The following is a 9,962-nucleotide window of genomic DNA, read 5'->3' on the forward strand; positions in this document are numbered from 1 at the left end:
TTATTATTCAGGACAGTGGCATAATGTTTATATTTTAATATGATTATTTAAAACTCAGTGTTGAGATAACACTGAAGGTCAACAAGTATAGACATAGAACGAAGTATAGACATAGTTACGAGGCACTGAAAACTGTGATGAAGGTACAGAAGACAGCAAAATGCTGGCAAGCATAGTAGTTGGATGTGGATACAATGTCATTTTAGAAGTTAGTAAGAGGGATAGGTAAGAGATTATTTGTAAAAAAAAAAGTGTGGACATGTATAATGAAATATCCATTAGAGATTTCCAGGTTCTATTATATGAGTAGGATAAGGCATTCCTTTATTTTTTTTTAATTTTTATTTTCCAGCTCTATGTAGAACTTCTCAATTTCTCCTTCATCATAATTAGATGTTGGTGCGTAGACAACGAAGATAGAAACTGCCAGCAGTCAGCCACATCTATTCAAATGTAAACGTCCGATTCTGGTTGTTATGCATTCTAATGAATCAATGCTCATGGCCAAGTTTGTGTTGACAAAGACACGAACGCCTCTGACACCTCTTTTATCGCATATTCCGAGGATCAATTCTTCTCCAGTGTCGAAAACGGCATGATGAGATTGGTGCCTTCTTGTCTCGGTAAGACCGATGATGTCGTACTTGATCTTCGCTTGTACCATCAGGTCCTCGATTGATGCATCTGATGTTAGCGTACGTTCACTGAAAGAACAGATGATCATTTTTGTCTTCCTTCGTTGTGGCAGCCTAATTCGGCCTTGAGATTTTATTGGCCTCTCCTTTCTCATCGTTCTCAATGCTGCCATGTTGGTGAAGCCTTCAGGGCCAGGTGAATGAGACCCATTGTAATTACTGGTTTTGGCATATTGAATACACAATGGATAGCTTGCCAGGCTCTGCTGTGCGGGCGGAATTCTCTTGGTAGCTTGCCAGTCTTTCCGAGAGGGATAGAGGCTTTTGGGGTGACCTCTAATCGCCCTCGAAGGTGTTACCATATTTGAACCCTATCAAATATGGTATGGCAATTCCGGAAGATGGGTATTTAATGTCTTATAATGGGTCGCACAGCCGCTTTGCACCCGCTGTGGGTCTGGAAAGCATCGTGGAGTGTGCCGACAGCTGGGTAGTGGAGCTAGTGTCAGTAGTGGAGGTCTGCCAGTGAGGTATTTATCTGGTCCAGGTAGGGGTAGGGTGGGTCTTCTTGCACAATCAAATCCCTGGGTCTCCGGGGGTTGGTGGAAGCAGACAGGGAAGGGTAAAGGTAAAGGTAAAGGCCCTCCCGTTGATCGTCGATTTGCTCGAGCGGGCCCAGTAACGTCTCCATTGGAGACTTTATTGTTACTGTGTCTGGCATATCAAATACTCTCGGTAGCTTGCCGGGCTCTCCGAGAGGGGCGGAGGAATCGAACTCGGGTCGGCCATGTTGGCCGCTTGTAAGGCGAACGCCCTACCCGCTGTGCTATCGCTCCAGCCCAGAAGTTCTATAAAGAAGACCACACCTTCTACAAGATCATTGTGGGTGATTTTAATGCCAAGATAGGACCAAGAAGATCAGACAATGAACTCCACATCGGGACCCATGGCCTAGAATGGAACAAACAGGGTGAGAGACTGTCTGAGTTCATCATGTCGACCAAGACCATCCATGGTAACTCACAGTTCCAGAAGGCCGAATCTAAACGTTGGACATGGGAGTCTCCCGGTGGACAATTCCACAATGAAATAAAGCACATCATATTCAATCGACGGTTTTGCCTGACCGATGTCACTGTTGTCCCAAAATTCCGAACGGGATCGGACCACCACCGTCTCCTTCATGCAAAATTCTACTTCACAGAGCGGGGAGAAAGGGCTGCAAAGTTTAAAAAGAGAACTCCCAGAACGACCACCAACTGGTAGCTCTTTGGCACTATTGCGGCAACATGGGAAGATGCCATTGTTGACAACATTGATAAGGAATATGATCAACTGGTTCAACACCTCCATGATTGTGCGAGGAATGCCAAGAGAGAGATAGTCACAAAAAAACGCCTGTCCTCGTAAACTCTTGAGCTTATTCGCCAATGTGGTTTGGCGCATGCCTCAGGCAACCGCAAGTGAATGTCCGAGCTCCCAAAGCAGTGCAGAGATGCGATCAAGAAAGAGAGAAGAGCAGAAGTGCTGGTAGATGCGGAAGAAGAAGGGAAAAGTATTTGTAACACCCGCTTGTCCTTCACCAACTAAAAGACCAAGGTGGCTGCCCTCCGATGTCCTGATGGATCTATCACATCTTCCAAAATGGCAATGGAGAAGATTATCCATGACTTCTACTCAAATCTCTTCAATAGCCATGTCCACTTGCCGACATACCAAATTCCACAGGATGGATATGTCGTTCCCAATGTCGTTGGGATATGTCATTCCCTTCTGAAATCCGACAAGCCATTTTGTCGGTAAAGAAATGAACAGCACCCGGCTCAGACAGGGTCAGACCTGAACACCTGAAGAACCTGCCGTCAGTACTCATCAATACGCTGGCTTGGAACTTCACATGCTATCTGTTTGAATGCAAGGTTCCATCCCAATGGAAAACCAGCAGGACTGTACTACTGTTCAAGAAGGGAGACATCCATGACATTGGCAACTATCGCCCAGTCTGCCTATTGTCTGTCATCTACAAGTTGTTCACTCAAGTCATCCTAAATAGGATTGGCAGAACACTAGATGAAGGACAACCATGTGAGCAAGCCTGGTTCCGCAAAGGATTCGACAATATTCACATGATAGCCAAGCTCATTGAGGTTTCATGGGAGTTCAAGATGCCGCTCTGTTTAACGTTCATTGATTTAAAGAAGGCCTTTGATTCTGTTGAGACGGAAGCGGTCATTGAAGCCCTAGCCAATCAGGGCATTCAAGCCCAATACCTCAAGATCCTCCGTGAGCTGTATTGAGGATTCACTACCAGGATCTCACCTTTGTACAAAGAAGTAATCATTGATGTCAAGAGAGGGGTTCGGCAGGGAGATACCATTTCACCGAAACTCTTCAGTGCCACCCTCGAGAACATCATGCGACGACTGGAATGGGAAGGAATGGGAGTGAAGATTGATGGTTGGCAACTACATCACCTCCGCTTTGCTGATGACATTGTTTTAATAACACCAAACATCAGCCAAGCGGCACAAATGCTGGCCGACTTTGACCATGAGTGTGGAAAGGTCGGACTACAGCTGAATCTTACGAAGATAATGTTTATGAGAAACAGTCTTATTCCTGATTCCCCATTCACTCTCAACGGAAAGACCATCTCCGAATGCAACCGCTATGTGTACCTAGGTCGAGAGGTCAACATGACAAATGACCTGGCACCCGAGCTATGCAGAAGGAAGAGAGTGACTTGGAACCCCTTCAAGAGTGTCGAAGAAATAGCTAAGAGGACAAAGATCCTCCGACTCCGGGCACATGTCTTTGATTCCACTGTTCTTCCTGCATTAACATATGCCTCAGAGACCTGGACCCTACGCAAACAGGATGAGAATGCTATTTGTGTCTCCCAAAGAGGAATTGAAAGAGCTATGCTTGGAATATCACGTTTCACTCAAATGAGAGAAATAATCGGGAGTTCTGACATCCATCGACAATCAAGAATCAGGGACACTGTCTCATTTGCCAAGGTGTCAAAAATCAGATGGGCTGGTCACGTAATGAGATTTAAAGATGACCGTTGGACTAGAGCTGTTACCGACTGGATTCCACGGGATGTCAAAAGACCAATTGGCTGCCCACCTACCAGATGGTCAGACTTCTTCATCAAGATCATGAACGATCGGTTTGAAGCTCTTCATGTTCCTAGAGCGAACAGATGCCATTCGGCTACACTAGCACGCGACAGGGACAAATGGAGACGTTACTGGCGCCCACTTGAGCAAATCTCCAATTAACGGGAATTCAAGTGATCAAGTGATCAAGTGAATTTTTATTAGTGAAACACCATGAGGTAAATTTGTAAACTTACAAATTTTTGTGCTTGGATTTCAATTATACAATGATCAAATTAAACTTAAAAACAAAACAGAAAGAACTTAGTTGATTTATATATGCAAAATTCACATTGGTTATATAAAAATTTCACAACAGACTTTATTTAGGCCATGTAGTATAAAACTCAAAAGTAGAAGCTTATCACAAGTATGTGGGGGTGGGTTCAAAGGGCAGTTAGTATAGCATAGGGACCAGTATGACAATAATGCCAGAAATGATCGCTCTGGACAAGAACTGAGTGTTGAAAGTAGGTAAAGAGATACAGATGATAACTTTTCAGTGTTTGCATTGCAAAGCATAATTCCCAAAAAGAAAGAGAGAGAATGAGACACACACACAGAGACAGAGAAAAAGAGAGAAGAAAGATGCTTCCGAAAGAGGCAGGTATTGGGAGGGGGAAGTATGCAGGAGGGAGACTGAGGTCATTGGTGGTGGGAACTGTACACTGGTGAAGGGATGCGTGTTGGAACATTGTATGACTGAACCCCAATAATGAACAACCTTCTAATAGTGCATCTCACTGTGATTCAATAACAATTTTTTAAAATATAGCTTACAATGTACCTTATCTAGAAATATTTAGTCTAAGGTGTGAAAATAAACTGTGTTTAATGTTTATTCTTTTCGATGCTTTGTTACTATTGACACATTATATACTCAAAGCTGAGTTTCTTTATGCCTTAACTTCATTTAAATTATATTTAGAAATATGTATTTTGCTGCAGTGTTTTGAGCACCACAATGTTTTCTACAAGATGCAACTCTGGAACCCCAACAGATCAGATGCTTAACATGTGGCTAACACAGGTTCTATCCCAGACCCCACAAATTACCCCCATACCACAGCACTGCTAGAAGTAATCCTTGAGCTCAGATCCAAGAATAAGTCCTGAGCATTGTTGGGTGTGGCCCCCCAAACAACAACAACAACAGAAATTACAGTTCTGTTGAAATATGTAGATAAGGCTCTTTACTTTCTCAGATTTATCCATCTACAGATTGACAGATGTTATGAATTGTTTCAGATATTTTGTATTGTAAAAAGTTTTTGTATTTTAAAAATACATGTATTCTGGAACATAATTTTGCAGGATTTGTGATCATATCTAGAACTGAAGTTGTTTGAATATAAGACTTGTATATATGTGTTCAACTATAAAATCATCATGCCAAATTGCTTTTCCAAACAGGGGTACTTTGAAAGTATATCTTGATCTTTAAAAAATACCGCCATCTACTTTTTCCAAGAAGAGTAGAGATAAGCACCAGGAGGATTAATCCACAGCTTAGAAACTGGCCTCACATGCTAGGGCAAAAGACAGCTCAGATAGAGAAGGGACCACCAAGTAAAGGATGCTAGGAGGGCCCGCTCGGGATGGGAGATGCATACTGAAAGTAGACTATAGACTGAACATAATGGCCACTTAATACCTCTACTGCAAACAACAACACCCAAAAGGAGAGAGAGAACAAAAGGGAATGCCCTGCCACAGAGGCGTTGTGGGGTGGGAGGGATGCTGGGACCATTGGTGGTGGAAAATGGGAACTGGTGGAGGGGTGGGTACTCGACCATTATATGACTGAAATACAAGAACAAAAGTGTGTAAGACTGTAATTGTACCCCACTGTGATTCACTAATAAAAAATTAAAATAAAAAGGAAAGTACCATATACTTTTGATTATACTCTACCAGTAGTATATATGAATTGTTGTTCATATTTTATAATACAAAGCAACCAATATTTTTCTCACAAAATTTGATTCCACAGTTATGATTTTTACATGTGTATATTTTAAACTAAATAAAGATCATATTTTCTCATTTTGGGAATATTTTTTGTTGTAGCATTCTGATTTATAGTAAATGCTTATCTGTTCTAAATAATAATCCATTGTTAGTTTTGCAGTTTGCTGTTCACCTCCTAGATTATATTTTATATTTTTCTTAAGGTTTTAAAGCCTATTAACAAGTAATATGCATAATTATAGTTGTTTTATGTTCTCAAAGAATACTTACATTAATACTTGAGGAATATGATATTTTTATAACTTTTTAAGGAAGAGCTTCTTTTTGAGGATAAAAAGACTCAAGTTAGTCTAAATATTTTTATTTTTTATTTTTATTTATTTTTGTTTGTTTTGTTTTTTATTAGTGAAATACCATGAGATACAGTTGTAGACTTACAAGTTGTTGTGCTTGGGTTTCAGTTATACAATGATCGAGTACCCATCCCACCACCAGTGCCCATTCTCCACCCCCACCAATCCCAGTTTCCCTCCCACCTCCATCTCCCATCCCACCCTGCCTCTGTGGCCCGGCACTCCCTTTTGTTCTCTCCTATTGGGTGCTGTGCTTTGCAGAAGAGACATTGGGTGGCAATCATGTTTGTCTATAGTCTACTTTCAGCACGCATCTCCCATCCTGGGCAGATCTTCCCAATACCCTTTATTTGGTGCTCCCTTCTCTATATGAGCTGCCTTTAACCCTAGAGTGTGCGGCTGGTCTCGAAGCCATGTCGTGAACTTCCTGGTATTTATCACAGCTGTTCTTGGGTATTAGTCTCTTATTTTGTTACTTTATATTACCCAGATGAATGCAATCTTTCTATGTCTATACCTCTCTTTCTGGCTCATTTTGCTTAGCATAATATTTTCCATTGTAGTATCACTTGTATGTAAAGTTCATGACTTCATTTTTTCTAATAGCTACATAGTACTCCATTGTGTAGATGTACCAAAGTTTCTTTAACCAGTCATCTGTTCTCGGGCAACTCAGGTTTTTTCCATATTCTAGCTATTGTAAACAGTGCTGCAATGAACAAACAAGTGCAGATGTCACTTCGACTATACTTTTTTGCCTCTCCGGGGTATATTCCCAAGAGTGATATTGCTGGGTCAAATGGGAGCTCAAGTTCTAAATTTTTGAGAATTGTCCGTACTGTTTTCCTAAAGGGCTGAACCAGTCAGCATTTCCACCAGCAGTGAAGGAGGGTCCCTTTCTCACCAGATCTGTGCCAACACATGTTGCTTTTGTTCTTTTAGATGTGGACCAGTCTCTGTGGTGTGAAATGATATCTCATTGTGGCTTTGATCTGCATCTCCCTGATGATTAATGATGTAGAGCATTTTCTCATGTGCGTTTTAGCCATTCAGATTTCTTCTTTGAGGAAGTTTCTGTTCATTTTGTCGCCCCACTTTTTGATTGGGTTGGATGTTTTCTTCTTGTGGAGTTCAACCAGCACTTTATATATCCTTGATATCAAACCCTTGTTGGATGTGTATTCAGGGAATATCCTTTCCCATCTGTAGACTGCCTTTGTATTTTGGTCACTGTTTCTTTTGAGGTGCAGAAGCTTCTTAGTTTAAGATAGTCCCATTTGTCTATCTCTGTTTTCACTTGCTTGGCTAGTGGCATGACATCTTTGAAGATACCATTAGCTTCATTGTCATGGAGGGTTTTGCCAACTTTGTCTTCAATATTCCTTATGGATTCCAGTCTGATGTTGAGGTCTTTGATCCATTTTGATCTTACTTTTGTACATAGTTTAGGCAAAGATCTGAGCACAGTTTTTTGCATGTAGCCATCAAGTTTTGCCAGCACCATTTGTTAAAAAGGCTTTCCTTACACCACTTCACATTTCTTGCTCCTTTATCAAAGATTAGATGATCATACGTTTGAGGGGAGATGTCAGTATATTCAACCTTGTTCCATAGGTCTGCAACTCTGCCTTTGTTCCAGTACCATGCTGTTTTAATCCTTACTGTTTTGTGGTAGAGTTTGAGATTCGGGAGGTTAATTTCTTCCATTTTCTTTTTCCCAAGAATTGCTTTATCTATTCGTGGGGGCTTATTGTTCCATATGAATTTCAGCAGTGTTTGCTCCATTTCTTTGAAGAATGTCATGGATATCATAATAGGAATCACATTGAATTTGTACAGTGCTTTGGGAAGTATTGCGATTTTGACAATGTTAATTCTCCCAATCCATGAACAGGGGATATTTTTCCATTTCCTCATGTCCTGTTTTATTTCCTGAAGCAGCATTTTGTAGTTTTCTTTGTACAGGTCCTTTACTTCCTTAGTTAAGTTCATTCCTAGTTAGTTGATTTTCTGGCATATAATTGTGAACGAGATTGTTTTCTTCATGTTATTTTCTTCTCTTTCACTATAAGCGTATAGTAAAGCCATGAACTTTTGGACATTGATTTTATAGCCTGAAACTTTACTATACAAGTCTATCATTTCTAGCAGTTTCTTGGTAGAGGTTTTAGGGTCCTCTAAGTATAGTATCATATCATCTGCGAATAGTGAGAGCCGGATTTATTCCTTTCCTATTTTGATGCCCTTAATATCTTTTTCTTGCCCATTCGCTATTGCGAGTACTTCCAGTACTATATTGAACAGTAGTGGAGAGAGTGGGAATCCTTGTCTCATCCCTGATCTTAGGGTGAAGGCTCTCAGTTTTTCCCCATTGAGGATGATGCTTGCTGTAGGCTTGTGGTAGATGGCTTTAACTCTATTGAGGCAAGTCCCCTCTATCCCAATTTGGCGAGGGTTTTCATCATAAACAGGTGCTGGATCTTGTTAAATGTTTTCTCTGCATCTATTGATATGACCACATGGTTTCTATCTTTTCTTTTGTTGATATAATGGATTATGTTGATTGATTTCCTGATGTTAAACCGTCCTTGCATCCCCGGGTTGAATCTCACTTGGTCATGGTGTATGATCTTTTTGATGAGTTGTTGAATTCTATTTGCTAATATTTTGTTGAGAATCATTGCGTACGTGTTCATCAGGAATATTGGCCTGTAGTTATAATTTTATTTTTTTGTGATGTCTTTGTTTCCTTTTGGTATTAGAGTAATATAGGCTTCATAGAAACTGTTTGGGAGAGTTTCTGTTTTTTCAATTTTCTGGAAAAGCTTGAGAAGAACTGGCAATAGGTCCTCTTTAAATATTTGGAAAAATTCTCTAGTGAATTCATCTCGACCTGGGCTTTTGTTTTTGGGAAGAATTTTGATTACAGTTTCAATTTCCTTGATGTTAATAGGTCTATTCAGGCACTCTATATCTTCTTGACTCAGCTTTGGGAGATTATAGGAATCCAGGAATTTATCCATTTCTTCTAGGTTCTTTTGTTTTGTGGCATAGAGACTTTCAAAGTAGTCTCTGATAATCTTTTGAATACCTTTGGTTTCTGTTGTGATATCTCCATTCTTATTTCTGATTCAGTTAATTAAGTTTCTCTCTCTATTTTTTTGTGAGTCTTGCTACTTGTTTATCTATCTTCTTTATTTTCTCATCCCCTAGGTCTCTGATTCTCCTTAGAGCCATTTTGAGGTCTTTTCCTATTGCTTGTTGTTCCCTATGGGATTTCTGTTGCTAATCTTCTAGCTCACTGATCCTCTCTTCAGCTGCACTTATCCTATTGCTAAGGACACTTACTGAGTTTTTAATTTCATCTACTGAATCCTTTATTTGTGACACTTCTTTTTGAAGCTTTTTTATTTCTGCTCTCATTTCTTCCAGTATTTTCTCGACAATCTGTTCTATTGTTTCTTTCATTTCTTCTTTTAGTTTTCTGGATATCTCTTCCATTAATTCTTTAAGTAGATCCTTGAACATCCTTTGCATTTCGTCCCGGAATTCTTTATCGAAGAGAGCATAATTGTGGACAACCTCGATTGAGGATTCGGAATTCTTTTCTTAGTATTCTCCTTGTAGTGGAGATTTATGCTGTTTCTTCATGTTGTTTTGGTTGTCTAGGGGTAGAACCCTGAAATCACAGGTACTGTTCCCTCTTATCGTGGGAAAGGATTTTGCATAAGGTTGGTCGATGGTAGTCACCCTTCACCCTTTCTAGAATCTGACCTTCTTCTCAGTCAGGTATTATTCTGTGTTTTATAACGGACGTTGAGTGAAGCTTTGGAGGAGGT

General features: G+C 40.3%; 1 pseudogene; it reads left to right on the forward strand.

The window, feature by feature from the left end:
• The window catches only part of LOC130046102 (craniofacial development protein 2-like), a 37,831-nt pseudogene extending 28,117 nt beyond the window's left edge, over positions 1-9,714 (forward strand).
• The last annotated feature ends 248 nt before the right edge of the window (positions 9,715-9,962 follow it).

This window comes from Sorex fumeus, unplaced genomic scaffold, assembly GCF_029834395.1.
Source record: "Sorex fumeus unplaced genomic scaffold, SorFum_2.1 ptg000131l, whole genome shotgun sequence".
In the NCBI taxonomy this organism is placed as follows: Eukaryota; Metazoa; Chordata; class Mammalia; order Eulipotyphla; family Soricidae; genus Sorex; species Sorex fumeus.